The sequence below is a fragment of the Heliangelus exortis genome, chromosome 1 (genome assembly GCF_036169615.1).
Source record: "Heliangelus exortis chromosome 1, bHelExo1.hap1, whole genome shotgun sequence".
Taxonomy (NCBI): domain Eukaryota; kingdom Metazoa; phylum Chordata; class Aves; order Apodiformes; family Trochilidae; genus Heliangelus; species Heliangelus exortis.
The window spans coordinates 176,482,332-176,501,185 of NC_092422.1; the positions used below are offsets into that span (position 1 = coordinate 176,482,332).

The 18,854-nt window shown below is 34.9% G+C and overlaps 1 long non-coding RNA gene across 1 annotated transcript in view; it reads right to left on the reverse strand.

The window, feature by feature from the left end:
- Positions 1-15,502, reverse strand: part of LOC139791489 (uncharacterized) — a 267,301-nt gene extending 251,799 nt beyond the window's left edge. Inside the window, exon 1 of the long non-coding RNA XR_011723940.1 lies at positions 15,492-15,502. This is a non-coding gene — a long non-coding RNA (uncharacterized lncRNA). The remainder of the gene's footprint in view (positions 1-15,491) is intronic.
- Between the last annotated feature and the right edge of the window lie 3,352 nt (positions 15,503-18,854).

An 18,854-nucleotide genomic window follows, 5' to 3' on the forward strand; every position in this document is an offset into this window, starting at 1 on the left:
AAGCAGATCTGTGTTCTGAGATTCATAGCGTAAAACTGAGGGTACTCATGACTGTGGGAGTTGATTAAGAATTAAGTCAAGTAGATGAAAATTACCACCAATGCAACAGGACTCTGATTCTTCATGGAACATGAAAAGATGTTCTAGTTCTGAGGTAGAAGCCAAACTGAGAAGTCAAAGACAGGCTACAGGGAACAAAGAACGTCAGCCTTTCACAAACGCATTTTGTTTAAAAATACCTTATTTGAAAAATATGTTATAGTGTCTGCTCCTGCTTGCCAAAGTATAGAAATAGAGGCTTAGTAAATATCTTTCCTATGGAAGATATGCCTGAAAATTTTCCTTTATATTTTAGGGCATACAATGTTTCCCTGCCTCTGAAAAGTCTGGTGATATTTGAAAAAAAAAAAAAACAAACCAAAAATACCCCACAAGAAACAACGTCAAAATTATTTAAAAAAAGAAAGGAAAATTAAGGCAGGTCTTATACTTGGCATTTACTATTTTTAACACTTTTGATCAATAAAGGTTTTGGCAATGTTTTAATTTTAAATTCAGATCATACATGAAAAATTTCTGAGTTTATTCAATTGCTATCCCATCATATTGATTTATGTAATTTTTCTTCATTGTATGATAGATGAAAGAACATTTTTAAAAATTATTTGGTGACATTGTCTCCAGTGTCACATCCTGTAAGTCTGAAAGCAAAGCAAAAATAAGTGGGTATTCAGTTTTGATTTACAGTGAAAAACACAAACTGGTCAAGATGTTGCTAGTCATGTTGCCTTAGAGAGAAGGTAAGTGAATGATACATTGAAGTGCATCTTGAATGCTAATTTTCTTATGTTTCTAAATACGTTTTATATACCATGGTATGTGTATAATATGAGACAAATATCACCTGCAATTTTTGAAAGGAATACAAATAGTTTCTTCAGTCATAAGCAAGTAAATATGGGGAAAAAAACCCTTGCATGCAATTAATAATTGAAACATTTTTTGTGTGTGTCTGGTGATAACAGAATTTTTACATCAAAGTTTAATGTAACAAGGACTTCCTCATTTTGCAGCCTGGAAAATTAGTGGAACTGTACAATAAGAAAAATTAAAATGAACAGATAGGCAAAAGAGTTTCAAATCAAGAAAAACATCCATGAGTCAGTGTAAAGTAACAGAATGCGTGTCTCACATTGTACGAGAACTGAAAATTAAAAACATTGCAGGATTCACCCTGGATTTTTTTTTTCATCAAAGTCAGAAGCTATTTAACAGGGAATATAGTGGTGATTTACTGTCTTAGTTGTCTGTAGTTTTAAATAAACCACTCTTCCCACACTATTTGAGTGGACAGATGGAACAGGTGGAAGGAAATAATAGGACTGATGTTTTTTATTAGCACTGTCATGACCTCCTGTACTTAGAAGCTGGCCTGATACATCTCCTGGAGAAACACTGTTTTATCCAATTGTGAAGTGAGAATGACTGTACTCAGAATCTGAATTAGTTCAATATGAAATTAATTTTTCAGTGTGTTTTAATTCATTCTCAGTGTGTATTCTTAGAGATGTAAAAATGTTCAGTTGGAGGAGGAGGGGGATACAAATGTCTCTTGTGTTTCTTTGTGTAATATTATGATCAAATCTGGGTTAGAGCTCAGGGTATATTGAATGTCTTTTCTAAGGGACCAAATGGGAATTCTCCATCCATCCCTTTCTTCTTTAGCTGTCCATCCCTGAAGGGAGAAAATTGTTCAACTGTTGCATCTACTAATTACTGAATTATCTCTGCTCCATGTTTAAGGAACTCAAATGATGAACAACAGGGAAATCAGTATGGTTTTATATGACGGCGTTTTTGCAGAGACAATGTCACATGTCTTTTTTAAAAAAAAAAATGGTCTGGAAGCTATGTTCAAAGTAAGCTTTACAGTAAGATTGGCATTATATATCAAGCACTTAAAATATCCTGTATACATATGCCTGTGTAGCAATCTGTAATGATTTTAGTTGGCTCCTTTTTCCTATGGAAACCATAACTCATTCTTTGCATAGGATAAAGTGAGGGAATGAAACAAGGTTGTACAGGACAGAGGCCCAGCCTCTTTTGTAACACAAGATGGCAGGAAATAAAGTGATAAAAAGTCCTGAAAGCAAGAAAACTGATCTGATGATGAATAATCTGATGACTTGAACACTCTAATGACCTTCATAAAACCAGTTCTGTCCCTACCTGTTTCACGAGATCTCTTTGTAACCTGGGCAGGTGTATTACTTTTTTTTCCTCTGTGTTTATTGAAAGTGCAGTCTTTCACTGCATTATAAAATTCTGAATATTATAAGAACAAATAATGTAAAAACTATAAGCAGTCTGAACCATCAGGACATAGGTATCTTAAACTAAAAAAATAATGCTAGTGACAGGAATGACTCTATGCTTCAGTGGTTATAATGACATCATGTCACACCACAGGTGATGGATAAAACCAATAATGAACATTCAGACAGTGTAGTGATAAATATCAAAAGCTTACAAAAAGTGACTGTTTTTTTCTAAACGCAAGTTACAAATAGCGTGCATCTAAAAAACAGAACAAAATATTAAGCAGTTGTTCATTATGTGCTTACTCTGTAAACATTGAGCATTTTGTAGTAAGGCAGAAATTTTATGAGAAAAAATAGATATAACTACTGTGGTTTAGGTTCAGCTAGCAACAAAATGCCATCAGGTCACTTGGTCAGTCCTCTCCCCACTGTGGGATAGGTATGAGAAAATAGAACTAAAAGCTTGTGGGTCAAGACAAGGACAGGGAAGATTTACTCACCAGTTATGGTCGTGGGCAAAACAGAATAAACTTGGGGAAAAAAATCAATTTAATATCAGAGCACAACAAAGAGAAAAAGAACTGGATCTTAAAAACACCTTTCTCCACCACTTCCTTTCTTCCTGGTCCCAAATTACCTTTCCTCTTGATTTCTCCACCTCCTCCCAACCAGCGGTGCAGGGGCACAAGGAAAGGGCGTTATGACCAATTTGTCACACATTGTTTTCTGACACTTCTTCATCCTCAGAGGGATGAATCCTCACACTCTTCCCCTGATCCAGCGTGGGGTACCTCCCACAGGAGAGAGTCCTTCACAGACCTCTCTGACATAAGTCCTTTCCATGATGTGTTGCTCTTCAGGAGCAGGCTGCTCCAGCACAGGCTGCCCACAGAGTCACAGCCTGTTTCAGGCTCCTGGCACCTCTCCTGGCATGTGGTCTGCCATGGCCACAGTTCCACATCTGCCTCACTTTGGTCCTTCAAGGGCTGCAGGTCTGCATCTGCTCCAGCATGTTCCTTTACAGGCTGCTTCACCATGATCCTTCATGGGCACACGGGATGGCTGTTGTCTCACCATGGGCTGCAGGGGAACCTCTGCTCAGGCACCTCTTCCCTCTCCTTATTCACTGACTCTGGTATCTATGATCAGGTATTGCTCTTGATTTTCCCTCTTCCCTCCCCTGCAGGTCTTTTAGTAGTTTTCTTTTCACCCTCCTAAATACATTAAAGGCATCATCACCACCACTGATTGACTCAGCCTTGGCCAGGGGCAGGTCTGACTTTGAGCTGGGGAAGCAAGACATCAGATAAAGCAGCTGTTTGATTCATTTTACTAACTCTCATTGGAGGAATTCTGTATGGTTTTACATTTAAACATAAAGGTAAATAGTAAAATTTTCCACTTGTTACGTTTCTGCGATTATCAAAATTGTTCATTTGAAAGATATGCATATGAAGAAAAAGATGTTGGGTTGTTGATGAAATATTTTAATTCAAAAGAGACATATGAGGAACAGTTCTTTTAAAATTCTGTGTACTATGAAACCAGTAATGGCCGAATGAATGAATCATTACAGAGTTGTAGTTTTCAGAAGGTTGTGCTTCAGATATTTTTGTTCTCAAATCCCTATTCCTACAGCAGATTCATTGATAGGACAGTTATATAAACAATGGGTTTTTTTTATAATTGTGTATTATAGACCATATTTGCCAGGATCTACTGGATATTTCATTGTTATTGATCTGATTACCATACCACAATTTTCAGATGAAGTATCTTTAGAAATGGTCATTCAGATCAAGTACATATTTTTCAGACCAACATTAACATTCAAAATTATTCTTTATGCAAGGAAGTAACTGCAATCATCACTGAAATTCCATGTCCACACGTGCGGCATGTGGGTGATTAATCAGCTGGTCCCATGTCTGCTTTCCTTCACTTGGCACAACTTAATAAAATATTAGCAAAAGAATATTGATATGTAGTACAAGAGAGTCAAGGTTTTGTATAGATGCAAACCACCTGTTTCTTTTCTGAAAATTGGTTACTTCCAAAACTCTATGCATAATTCAAGTTTCACTTGAACCTTTCTTGAAATCTGATTTTAATTTTTTTCTTTAAAATCTGTTTGCCTATCAAAATCCTGTACAATTGCCATTCTTCAAAATACTGACAATATACTTCATAGTGAGAGAAGAGGTGAAGTTCTTTCTTTCCCTGCCATGTTGTGTCTCCAAGAAGTACAAATAATAGGAAGTTAATTAGCAATGAGCCATTTAGAAAGCTTTTTTAAAAGTTAATTCTGTGCAGCAGGCTGAAAAAATCCATGTTAGATAACCAAACTGCAGAGATAGATTTTTGCAGATTATTTTTGGGTTGTATTATTTTGGTGAGGAAAACTTATTTGAGAACAGTTATGTCTTGTCTAGTTCCTTACGTAGCTACATAAAATTGGCTCAGAATGGATCAAAAGTTTTTATAACACTCCAGTGAACAGCCTGACTGACCCATTATATTTATACAGAACTGCAAAATCAGTAATGGCTTTGTGGTGTTCACAATGCCATTTGAGAGTACAGAGAACCCAAATGCTACCTCATGTTTTGATTTCCCTCAAGGGCAAACCACCATGAATAAAAGACGACAACATTAAATGAGGCAAGTAAAAATATTGGAATGTAAAACCTCAGACAATTCTTGAACATGTACATTGGACTTGCAAATATATCACTCAGGTACAAAGTAAGGGACGTGAGAAGAAAAAGGAGATGGAAAATGTGTGACAAAACACAAACCATTTGATGATAAATAGAAGACTGCAATTGGGAGCTAAATGAAAGCTTGCAAGAAGTTGCAGTCTAAAGCTGAAACAAATGAGAGTCTATTTATTTGAATTAGAAGCTGTTTATACTAGAAACAGACTCAAAAGAGAAAAGAAGAAAAAAAAAAGAAGAGAAAAAAAAAAAAAAAAAAAAGGAAAATCACCCAGACATGTTTTGCTATGTAGGGCAGATTAATTGTACCTTTGAAATCCCTGTTTCTGTCCTATGATTCAAAAAGTTGATTTGAAGATTATAGCATACATACGTATCTCCTAATTACATAGTTAGTCAGGCAAGTTTAATGTGGACTTCATTAAGGCCTGGCTTTCACCTAGACTATGTCAAAGAATATTTAGAATTTGGATATGATTCAAAAGGAAAAATGTGTTTATATGTTCATATGTTCATCTGATTCAGAATAATGGAGAGGAACAACACATCAGAAGTTTTAGATCAAAATCTAACAGGTTTCAATTTTATTTCATGATATCATAACATAGACCTCACAGATCTTACAATCTAATTGTACAAATTGTCTTTGTTGTACAAATTATAAAGTTATCTACGTAGCCACAATTGTAGAGACAGAGTATGTATATCCATATATATAAATGTAGAGAGAAAGGAAGTACATTTTTCAAGTATGAATAATTTCAATCTAATGTAGTTGAATTGTGCCCTGTATATTTTATTATATCTTTCTATTTTTCTACATCTATGAAGTGACTCTGTGGTGTGCATCATACAAAGATATCTTTGCTGTGGGAATCTTAAGCTTAGTTTAATTAACATATGCAGTTTGACAAAGTAAGGTATTAAAATTGGTAGTAAGAGTGATCTAGGCTAGACTACCTCTCTCCTTATAGTCTATACCTAGTTTCTCATTTGATAGAAAGAAAAGTTATTTTTACACATCTGAGTAGCCTTGACCTGTCTCTGTTCATGATTGTGAGTCTCAATTTAATTTTTAATTTTTTTCTCTGTGGTTTTGAAGCTAACTTGTTTTCAGTTCCAGCTTTATTCATCTTCAATAGCTGCAATGAAGTTGTTGAGGGAGTAAGAATAAAATATGACTCAGTGCAATTTTCTCCTTTTCTAAGTAAGAATCTGCTGTTGGACTGTGTATGCCATTTCCTTTCCATGTGGTATAGTTTCTGCAAATCTTTTTCATCCACAGCTGAAATGAGCAAACTAAATTTTAATAGACATTAAAAAAAGGTTTTATCAGATTGAAAGAAAATAGTTACTTTTTATTTTGAACAGACTTCTCTGTCATCTAACCTCTCTGTGTCCAAGTGTTCTGTGCCTCAAGCCATAATATTAGACTGAGATCAATTTGGAAATCCAATCATATATCACTCCTCCTTACTTCTGGCTTACTTATAACGAAATGTTAAGGAAAGAATATAAAGAAATAATAAATCAGCAAAGTTTTCGGTAGAGAAAAAATTGTACTGTCTGACAAAAACTGATTCAAACTGTATTTTTTTTGTCTAAGATGATTTCACAGATTTACTGTTGGTAGAAAAGTATATCTATCGTTAGAAAGATTGATTTTTTTTGAAACTACACTGTTATTACAAAATTATTTTCCCCATCTACATACAGACACTGTGCATTATCTTGAGTTAAAAAACCCTCAGAACTATAAGAAGAATCTCTGTGCATACAGTAAATACAATTTTACAGTCATTATAGCATATAATAATAAAACACATGGTGCCTTTGTTGAGAATTTATGGCAAATTTCCAACTGCTTAAAAATTAAATATGACTTTCCATAAACATATCTCAAATGAAAAAAAAAAAAAAATCCAAAAACCAAAAAAACTGCTTCTCTGGAATATTTTAAAAACCTAAACTCAGCTTGCATTCAGGAAAATTTTTTTCCAATGAAAAAAATAACCTTTAGTGTACATACATATTTGCTTTAAAGATATAAATCAAGAAGGTTTTCCAAATCTTTTCTTTTGAAATTTAACTCAAGAAATTAATGGAAATAGACTGAAAAAAATGTAAGCAATAAAGAATTTTTACTATAAGAAGCAGCTGTTAACAGCAGGAACGGATAAATAATACTTTCCAGGATCTCTCTTGTGACTGTAATTACCAACCATAATGGCATATACACAACAACCCTCATATCTGTGCTTGATCTTTCTTAAGATAATCCATTTCTCTTCACTGTTTTTTCTGTGTGGCATGTTGAGGAGTCTTTCTATTCAAGAACTAAAGCGAGAGGGATTATGCGTTGAAGAAATATCCTAAGCTGCATTTGATTCCTATTGCTCTGCTAGGGAAAACAGATGTTCCAGCACTCGAATAATTTCTGGTTAATTTTCCAATACTGACATTTAATTTTAGTTCAAATGGAAAACAGAAGGATTTTTTTTCAGTATCATATTCCAAATAATCACACTTATGAACATAACGGTCTTGCTCAGAGGGTGAACCTGAAAACAACATTGCTCTGATCAGCATGATGGAGAAGCATTCTGTATTTTACCAAAAGCTCATACAACTATAAACATGGGCTCCCTCAGATTTTTTTTTTAAATGATTCATCATTAATGTTCTCTATACCTCTTCTGCATTTTCATCTTTTCAAAATAAGAAAATTTTTAAAGTGCTGCAGCTGAAGAGTATGACTTGGTATCTTAAATCTTCTTTAAATAAAGATTTTTCACCTGGTAATAAATTTTCTTCCAAAGTTTATTTTAAATACCTCAAATGTAGGGTGGAAATATCGATGTGGAATTGCTTGATGAAAATTTCACATAATTACACGAAAACATCTGTGTCAGATATCAGACAACGACAGAATCCCTTAGGTTGGAAAAGACTCTGAGATCATCCAGCCCAACCATTAACCTTGCACTACCAAGTGCACCACTAAACCATCTCTCTAGGCACCACACCCACACATTTTTTACACACATCCGAGCATGGCGAGACCACCACTTCCCTGGGCAGCCTGTTTCAGTGTCTGACAACCCTTTCAGGTGGTTTTAGAGAATAAGACTCCTTTTCTCCAGGCTAAATAACCCCAGTTCCCTCAGAATATCCTCGTAAGACACATTATCCCAACCCTTCACCATCTTTGCTGCTCTTATTTGGACATAATCCTGTGCCTCAGTGTCCTTCTTGTAGTAAGGGACCCAAAATCAATAATATTCACTGTGTGGCCTCACCAGTCTTGGGTACAGAGGGACAATCACTTCCCTAGTCCTGCTGGCCATGTTATTTATGATATAAGCCAGGATGCTGTTGGTCTTCTTTGCCACCTGGGTACACTGCTGGATCATATTCATCTGGCTGTCAGTCAGCTCCCTCAGAACCTTTTCCTCTGGGAATCTTTCCAGCCACTCTTGCTCAGCCTTGTAGCATTGCACAAGATTATTGTGGCCTCAGTGCAGAAGCCAGCACCTGTTGAACCTCATACAATTGTCCTTGGCCCACTGATCCAGACTGTTCAGGTCCCTCTGTAGAACCTTCCTACCCTCATACACATCAACATTCCCACCCAGCCTGGTATTATCTGCAAACATAGTGAAGGTGAACTCATAGAATCATAGAATCATAGAATAGGCTGGGTTGGAAGGGACCTCAGAGATCATCGGGTCCAACCCTTGAACAACTACCGCCACAGTCACTAGACCATGGCACTGAGTGCCATATTGAGTCGCTTTTTAAATGTCTCCAGGGACGAAGAGTCCACCACCTCCCCAGGCAGCCCGTTCCAATGTCTGATCACCCTTTCCGTGAAAAAATTCTTTCTAATTCTTTCTAATTCTTTCTAACTCAATCCCCTCACCCAGATAATTGATAAAGATATAAACAGAACTAGCCCCAATGCTGAGCCCTGGGAAATATCACTTGTGACTGGCCACCACCTGGATTTAACTCCATTCAGCACAACTTTTTGAGTCTCTCCATCCAGACAGACATAAGTGGTGCAGCAGGTCACTAACCAGTTTCATTTGGATTATGGGGGTTTCACTCTGCTCCCTGTCCCTGTCTTCCAGCTCAGGGGTCTGGGTGTCTGGAGAACTACCCGGTCTTCCTAGTAAAGATTGAAGCAAAGAAGGCATTAAATACCTCAGGTTTTTTTCACATCCTTTGTCACTACGTTTCCTCTCCAATAAAATATAAAGATTCTGCTTATCTCTCCTTCTGTTGCTGATGTATTTATAGACATGTTTTTAATTGGCTTTTGCACCAGTAGCCAGATTGAGTTCTAGCTGGGCTTTGACCCTTCAAATATTTTCCCTGCTTAACCTCATGGCATCTTTTTAGTAGCCCCCTGAGTTGCTTGCCCCTTCTTCAAAGTTTACAAATATTTCATTTTTTTTTTTTCCCCTGGATTCCAGACAAATGTCTCTCAGTCAGACTTGTGTTCCCCACCAGCTCCTCTTTTGGCAGATAGGAACAACATTCTCCTGTACCTTTAAGATACTCTTCCTGAAGAATGGCCATTTGCACTTCAGGACTCCACATAGAAGAGTTCCTTTAATGCTTTCAAGCACACATCCAAGGTAAGCCTTTATTTTATTTTTTAATAAGTACATACATTTTGTTTTGTAAAATTGTTTTATGTTGGTTTATGTTGGATAAGTCCATGAAACAACCTATATAGCCATAAAAATTTATACATTCACATTCTGCTACCTTTATAAAACCAGATTATGGCATCAGAATAAACTTGGGATCTCTTCCTCTTTGGAACTGATGCCAGTTTCACATTCTGTAAATTAAATGAGCATCTGGCAACTTGTCTAAAACATAAAAGTATAGTTAAATACAAATATTAGTTATTTTTCTCCTGTGAAAACGCTTACAAGCATTGTATGTAGTTTTATATATACATATATGCACAGAACTTAGTACACTTTTGTAACTGGACAGAAGTGTTATAAAGTAATTTTTCATTTCTCATCTTCAACAGAAGAATAATGTGTTGTTGTTGTTATGAAAGACATGATGAAAATATTGCAATTATACAGGCAATTTGGCAAAGAAAAAGGTCTAAAAAGCAAATGCACTCCTAGCCTACATCATTCAAGTTATTTTCAGTAGCTAAACAGAGATTTGATTGAATTGTGATTGTGCAGGCTTCAGTTAGAATATATATTTGTTTGAGTAAAACAAAAATGACATCAATTTTAAGAGAAATTACCATAATATCAGCATTGAAAACTGATCAAAGAAAAAAGCCTCGCAGAACTATAAAAAGGTTTTGGTTCTTCTAGCCCACGCAAATGAATGTTCTCTCCAAAACTATGAAGTTAAATACCAAGAAAGCAGAAATTAATTAAGTAGTATTAATATTATCCTCAAACAAAAAAAATCCCACTAAATATGCTAAAAGGTAGAAAAAAAGGTTCTAACCAGTAGAAAAGAACAGCTTCACTGCATCAGTCAAACAATAGGAAGAAAATACAGAACTCTGCAATACTTAACTTCTTATATGGAGGGCCATTTATATAATGTGGGTTTCTGTCATCATATATAACTATGAATAGCAATGCAAGGATCCAGTTAAATTCTATGCCTTGTATTTCAAATACAGAACCACAAAAAAGTGTATCATTTATTTCCTGTTACAGCCCATCAGCTACAGATTCATAAAAATGTGTTTATATTTTGGAAAGACTGGTTTTTACTGCAGTCTTAAGAAGTGAGAGTTAATTTCACATTATTTGAAAGAAATTAAAGAAAACTGGAGAACAGGATAAAAATCTGTTGAAATCTGTGTAGAATTAACAGTATTTAGTATAAGATGTAGTAGAGATTCTCTAACATTTCTCAGAACTGATTACACCAAATTGGTTTGGTTCAGGCTTTTTAAAAAATTATTTCTTTGTGCTTTCTAAAATACTTTAAGCAAATTATTATGCATGAATTATTGCCTCTTTTGTCAAAAGGAAAATATTATTAAATTTTTTCCAGTTCATATTTCTGGTTTATGCCCATTTTCCTGTGCGGTTTTTAGACTTACTCCTTCGCAGTCTGCAGTCAAGAGAAGATGAAGTGTTATCTCCCACTCCAATCATTTTTACTCTTTAACTTTTCCACTGTGTATGAAGAAGGAGTCTAACAACCATAGCCTGTGTCTAGAGGACAAGTTTACTCAGGCTGAAAGCTCCTACATTCTTTGCATGGAAATTAAAAAGAATTAATCATCTATCACAGCATGACTGTCTCTTCTATTTATTGGAAGATATAGAACTGACAGAGGAAAAAGAAATGATGACAGCCAGAAACCAAGGAATACTTCTAAATGTCAATATTTAACATTTGTTTTCACTCTGGATTTTTTTTTATTTTTTTACTCTGGACTGACTTTGACATATTGCAAGAAACAGTAAGGAGATCACATCGCCTTCTACAGAAACACACATTGCCTTCTACAGAATTTGGAAAATACAGAAAGCTTTGAAATTTGGGTCAAAAAACCCATTTTGTTCATCATTAATTAAATTGTTTTTATTGTTAGAACTGCTCTGTGTGTAAAAAAAGGTAGCATTTTTTCTTAAGTAACTTTATGCAACATAAATCAATATTTTTGCATACGGTGGACAAAAATAAGAGCTGTTTATTTACACATGTCAAACCAAAGACTGTGTGGCAAGAATCAGTGGTAATTGACAGAGATTTTTATACTGTAAGAACATACTGTATCCTGTGTTTCTCTGTTATGTTGAATTGTATGTATAAAAAAATTGTATCCAATTGCACAACAGAAACCATATAATAGGCAGATTTAATGCTTGTGATAGGAACTTCAGAGGTAAAATTTGGTTTTCACCTCACTTTTTTTCCACAAACTTGAGTTAAATTTATATTTCCAACCTCCCCTATTCCTAGTATAGCTGAATGTGTTATTTATCTATAGTGGAGACTCTGAAGAGAAGCAAGGTTGTCTCTGGTTTAGATATCCTGCTATTTCATTTGATGTGTAAATATGGCTTTTGACATCCCTGTGTTACACAGGAACTTTGGTTAATTTTAAGGTAAGAGATCTTACGTCTTTACCGTAGCTTCAGCTTTAATTTTCTTTGTTAGGAATAGGATGTATCTCATGATCAGCTCTGACAATGAACAGGGAGATCACAACAGGCCTTTTTCCTTCTGCTGGATAGGTGAATTATGTACTTTTCTAATACAAAAGCTTGAACAGATAGAATTTCTTTTCCTTATTCCTTGTTGCTTGTCTTGTTATATTCTCCTGCTGTTTTTAGCAGCTATACATATCTGAATTTCTTAAATATGTTAAAGATGGTGGTATCACCTATGAGTGTGATCCAGGGTGTGCTGAGAATGAAACAGTCTAGATTAAACCAACAGTCATTCAGAATATGGTAAATTAGTTTATGTGTACCTCCAAACTAACCAAATCATGTGGTGTCATTTCCTTAAAGAAGTAAAGGACATAAAATGCATTTATCATTACATGAGAAAGTTTAGGAGATGTAGTACACAGAATCAGAGAAAACACATCTTTGCTTGTGTCTCTGGGCAAAGAACACCAGCTCACAGAAGGCAGAAAAAGCTAAGTGGAATAGATGGAAGCAATTATCCCCCCTTCAGATGACTGCCAGATGACCACAGCATGAGTACTGCATCCAGTGTTGGGCTCCCTAGAAAGAGATAGATATTCTTCTATGAAGAAAAGCTGCAAGAGTTGAGGTTGTTAAGCCTGGAGAAGAAAGTCTCAGAGGAAACTTTATTGTGGCTTTTCCCATATTAAATGCTTCACACCCAAACATATTTAATGAGTGCTGGACAATGAAAAAGATATTAACAGAACTGACTACTAACAGTGATTGGTTTTACTTAAGGTTTACTGACATCAAATAAAGGAAATTCTCAATTGAGCTGAATCAGCCACTTTTGGATGTGTGCATTGTTGTGTTCTCAGAATTTATAAATACTGACAAGAATGCTCTCAAGGAGACATACTCAGCTTGAATAAACATATGATCAATTCTGTTATTACTATATCAAGAAATAAAGAATTTATGGTATAAAGAATGTAGGCAAATTAGCTTAGAAATAAAAGGTAATGGTGATTTTCTTCAAACACATGCAGCAGAAATAGAGTAGGCCAGAAAAGAACATGATCTCTTGTGCCTGTTTGTTTTTTGGTTGATTTCATGAATCTGGAAGATCCAACAGATCAGCTGGAAAGTGACACAAATGATTTATTCAGAGAAGCAGAAAAAAAATACAGTACATGCTGGCTTGTGTATTTTTGCTTAAGCTACGTAAATTAGTTATTATTTTAGCCTTCCAGTAATTTATCCCAGTCTATTAATATCAACATTCTCACAGTGCTATCACATTGAGAATTTTGACTATATAATTAATTTAATTTCATCTTTTGAAGAACACAGCAGTTGGAAAAGTTTTCTGTATGAATCTGAAAATAGAATGTTTTTCTGAACATCAAATAAAGTCAGATAGATTAAAATTATTTTAAATATTTTTATTATTTTAAAAAAAGATGAAACAAACAAAAAAACCCAAAAAGAACCAAACTGAAAACTTAAAAAAAATATGAAGGTCCAAGGAAAGAAAAAGAATATGTCCACAAAGAAATAGAAGCTTTGGGAGAACACATTCATTGCTGGCATTCAATTGTCTGAACATTCCTATACAGAAATTGTATAAATGAGGCTTTTTTGTCATTGCTGTAAAAACAGTCAAAATTAAACCAAGGCTCTTCTCATCATTAGAATCACTGGATTATAGAACTAGGTCAAATTATTTTAGGGCAAGATTTAATTGAAGTTCAAATGGTAATATAAAGAAATTTTTAATTTATGAATTTTGTTTAAAGACTTAGTAAGTTTGGGCAAGCATAGTTTTGTTTGCAGTCAAGTAGGAGGAAAAAATAATTTAACTGACAAATGAAAAGAGAGGCTTAGTATTACAAAATCAAAAGTAGAGGTCAGAAGGAAATTGAAAACTATGAGTGTTTTCTGATTATCAATAAATTTTTCTCCAAGTATACTATTTGAAATTATTCAAAACAGCTTCTTATCAACAGTAGCTAAAGCAAACCACTTCTGAGAAGAAACAGTGTCTTGCAAACTTTGGCAAAGCTGCATCTACTAAACATCTGAGTCAGCTGGCAACAGAATGTCATGTGCAGTGCCCTTTTTGTGTCTCCTCACATGTCTTTTTGTTTGTTTTTTTTTCCTTTCTCATGTACAGGCAATAGCTGTGAAACTGTAAACTTCAGAAAGGCTGCTCAGGCCAAACCAGGACAAAAGTCAGATTTTTTTACTGCTTTAGTACCACAGTTCGTAGCTTGTGCAATCAGATTTAGCTAGTTCAGAATACTTCTGTATGAGCTGCAATTACACTTTGCATTGACATTGTACCCTAATCCTAAACAGTGACCTGTTTTTTCACAGATGGGTGTCTGTGTGAGAGCTAAGTGAACCATTAGAGTCAACACTCCATCACCACAGTCAATGGAGTCAAATGTGGTATTCAGCTGACCAGTGCAGGTGTCATCAATAGATACCTGCAAGGAGTAGAATGATATTTTGGAAACTGACTTCCAGTCCTGATGGTACCTGCATGAATATAAACCAGATAGATGTCCTGGGAACAAAGCATGGAAAATTATTCTGATACCATAAGGTCTATGTGCACCCTATTACAGACAACCATAACATGATCCTGTTCCTAACCTGCACAGACTGTGTCTTTTTTGACTCAATCCTATACTGTTACTTCATGTAGAACCATTAGTTTCACTTGTCTGTAGATACCTTTTCATAGAGATAAAAATGAATTTTTTTCCTTAGCTCTGTGAGAAATTAATATTTCTCCCAGGAAAGGTAGCCATATATTCGGAATTCAAAATGTGGCTCACATTTTTCATCAAGTACAAATGCTCTACATTATCAAGAAAAGATTTTTTGAGCATTAGAAAAAGTATAATATGTCATATAATGTTTCTTCAAAGAGACAAGGCTATACATCACATCTCAAAGGGAACACTAAAGGACCAGAAAGTAGGATGTGCAATTTTTCTCTAAGTTGAATGAATTTGTAAATTACAAATTCATTTTTTAATTTAATTGTACAATCAAATATACTTTTTTATTATTTTTCTTTTTTTTTCTTTTTTTTTTTTAAGAAACATGCTTTTTCACAGAGGAATTTATGTCATAATACTTTTGGTAGTTACTTAATATGTGTAGCATTTCTTCAAAGCTTTTGCCATCCAAATTTCTTTGATACTTTAAATAAATACAGGTTAAAATTCACTCTGGGTTTACACTAACTTTTTGACTGTAATTTTACATGTTGAGGGGCACAGAACCCATTCTGACTTGATTGTGGCTCATTAGCAAATTTCAGACTGTAATTTCTAGTCAGCTCATTTGATAGAACTTAATTATATTTTAGTTAAATTAATATGAGAAAAACTCTCTATTTAGCATAAGCTCTGAAGATTTTTCTTAGCTTCACAAAGCTGTGAAAAAATTCAAGATATCAAGTTAAATCCCAATCTAAATTATAAGAGTTTATGTGTTTAAAAAACTTCCAGGGTTTATAAATTCAAAGGAAGTATATGTATTTTAATTAACAAAATCCTGATCCTGAAACAGGATCATCACTTGAAGACAATAACTGAATGGAAAAAGAAGCACCAAAACTATTAGTTTATCTGAGCTGATGAAATACAATATTGTTTCTTTCTGTATGCTAAAGGCAGTTGGAGGATTATGTAAGATTTTTTTTCAGTGCAGGGTTTAAGTTTACTTCTGCACTTGGCTTTCGTGGCTTCCCATTTTAAAGAAATGTAGCCAGTCATTAACAACATAAACCATGCTTTATAAATGGTTTGCTTGCAAAATAGACATTTCTAAAAGAATGGGAAAGTATACTTTGTGGGATTTCTTCTTCATTATGAAATAATCCTGGTTTTAGCATTTTGTAATCACATCAATATGATTGTAGAACATGGAGAAAAATCAAGTGTAGCTACTATGATAGCAATCTTGACTAACATTTACTCCTTCAGATGAAAATTGATGAATTGCCTCTCTATATGTAAGAAACACCATTGTGGAAGTATTTCCTGAAGTAAATTATTAGACATAAATTCTCTTCGCTACCTGTTCTACTTGGAAAAAAATATTCAGTATATGTATCTGCTCACAGAAACTCTATAACCTCAGAGCTCCTATTAAATTTAGCATTTCTTGTTTGGTAGTAGCAGAACATCCTGAACGTGAGTAAAGATATGGTGATGCAAACCTCCTCAGCCTGCTCTTTCTTTTACAGATTTACATTATAGCATCAAGTTCCAAGACTCTACAGCTAGTGTTCAGTCCTGAAGAAAACAGTACCAAGCATGTTTGGACTCAAATATGCCTATCAATCTCTACTATTGCTTACTGTTATATGAATTTTTCTACCTTCTTGCTTTGTCCTCAGTGATGGGACAGGCAGTCTTTTGTGAGGTGAAACAAAATTAAATTATTTCTTTCTCTTGTTGGCTGCCCAAGCTGAACCCATGTGGTGGCAAAGAGGATCACACCAGTGTGCTGCAATGTAGGAGCTGTATAATAATGCCATGGGAGTGCCAGCATTTTCCCAGGAATCATGGCTAACTACTTAACAGTATGCCAAGAGGAATGCTACTTGTTGATACAGCTGGGTAGGTGTAGGATGGAGAAAATTAATGCTGTATAAAAGCATGTGTTTAGTAGGTAGGGGGTACCCCTGTAACAATTTTTCAATCTTTTTCAATAAAACAGGGTCTGGTAAAGTCTGGTTTCATGTAGCTTTTCATAGTATAAATTCACATTAATATAATGCCTGGACAAAACATAGTGCCTCTTGGGAATGAGACATTTTAGTACTACTTGCATACTAGCCAGAAAGGGGTATGAATTTTACATAAGCTTAGAAACCATTATGCCCACTTAGTCTTATCTGCCAGCCTTATCTGCCTGCTATGAAGTTGCTGTGTATCCCAATAATAGCTTCCTGAATCAAATACATGATGGAGAGGATCTAGTCCACCATACCTGTAGAGCAGCTGTACATTGCAAATGATCAATCATGTTACTTATTAGGGTTCTCTCTGGTCTGCTCATCAAGGTGCAGTTATTGTCTCATTTGCTGATTCATGCCAGAATGTAACTCATTAAACAGAGAGATGGGTCATAATGACAGTAATATGAAACCTGCAAGGGATGTAATGTTGCACCTACCACCTTCATTGCAGAACAGTAGCTGGTCCTTCTTACCAGTATTTACAGCAGAGAGAAAGGGCAGTATAATGATTATGATCCTTACTACTTTCTTGAAAGATCTCCAATGCCCCCTTCTGTTGTAGTCTTTCTGTGTGGCAGCAGCAAATCACTTCATACATTTTGGCCTTAATTTTCTAGTTAATAATTAGCTTATAAAATTTGGTTACCAGCAACTAAGTATTCTTTTAATACATTTATTAAAATGTTGAGGAACTCCAATGTTGTGATGACAGATGATAAAATAGTAAAAGTTTTGCTTTGTTTTGTCACACTTTGTCTGCCTCATCATTCTAGTCCATCACTGACTGTAGAAGTCCTCAAATTATATCAGTTTGATCTGAACAGGTCTGGAGCATTTATAAAAGACAGATGTGATGAATGAAGTAATGATGCACTTGTAATCTGGGCACAATCATTTTCTTTCTTATTGTGTTTGTAATAGGACAAAAAATTGAATATTTTAAACCTGAAAAAGAGTTAAAATCTGTTATAGACGGCACAGTTACTATGGTGGCTTAAAGAATTTAGGGATTCCTTCAGCAGCATTCCCCATGTCAACACTTCAAAGCTTGTTAGCTTCACATTCACATCTTTTCTTCTCTTCTATAAAATCTGTTATCTCAGTTTTTCTTAGCTTTGATTATTCAATAGAGCAGAAACTGAATCCCTGTAATGAAACCTGAAACAATGAGTATGATATAGGAAATCCAACTTGACATCATTAGTTGTACATAACAACTGAAAACAAATTTTATGTAGATGGGCAATTCCAGACCAGCAAACTTGAACCAGCCTTTTAATACCATAGATATGTGTTACTCAGTGCAATACAGACTTAGAAGGGGTTATTCTTATCCACCCAGATGTTATCCAGCTTACTGGGGCAATTGCTTGACAAGTACCTTTACCACATGGCAGTTCATGCCTTACATGCCTTAGAGCTAAGGAAGCTTAGATCAGAACACCTGAAACCTGCTCTTCTTTAACTCAATTTCTCTTGTCTTGAAAGGAGTTTATCAAACCACGTGCTTTAATTGCTTTCTTCTCTGAGGCTAGTCAGAGTTTCTGACATTTTTCTTTCCTAAGAAATGCTGAGAATGAGGATTATTAATGATTATTATGTCATTGTGCATATTGCAGTCCCAATGTCATTAGCCATATATTGTTTGACAGTGTAGTAAAGAGGACAAACTCTGCACCATACTGATTATCAATGTCCAGATAGACAGGATGGAAATATCATTTCCAGTTTTACAGAAAAGGAAAAGAAATACTACAAGATTATATGGATTATCCAAATCACAAAATAAGCTGAAAGGACAGATGTCTGGAGTAAAGTCAGTAGTTTTCCTAAGCTTCTCAAACTGCATTTATTGAAATACTGTTCCACCTTTCTAAATATACCTGACCAACATTTT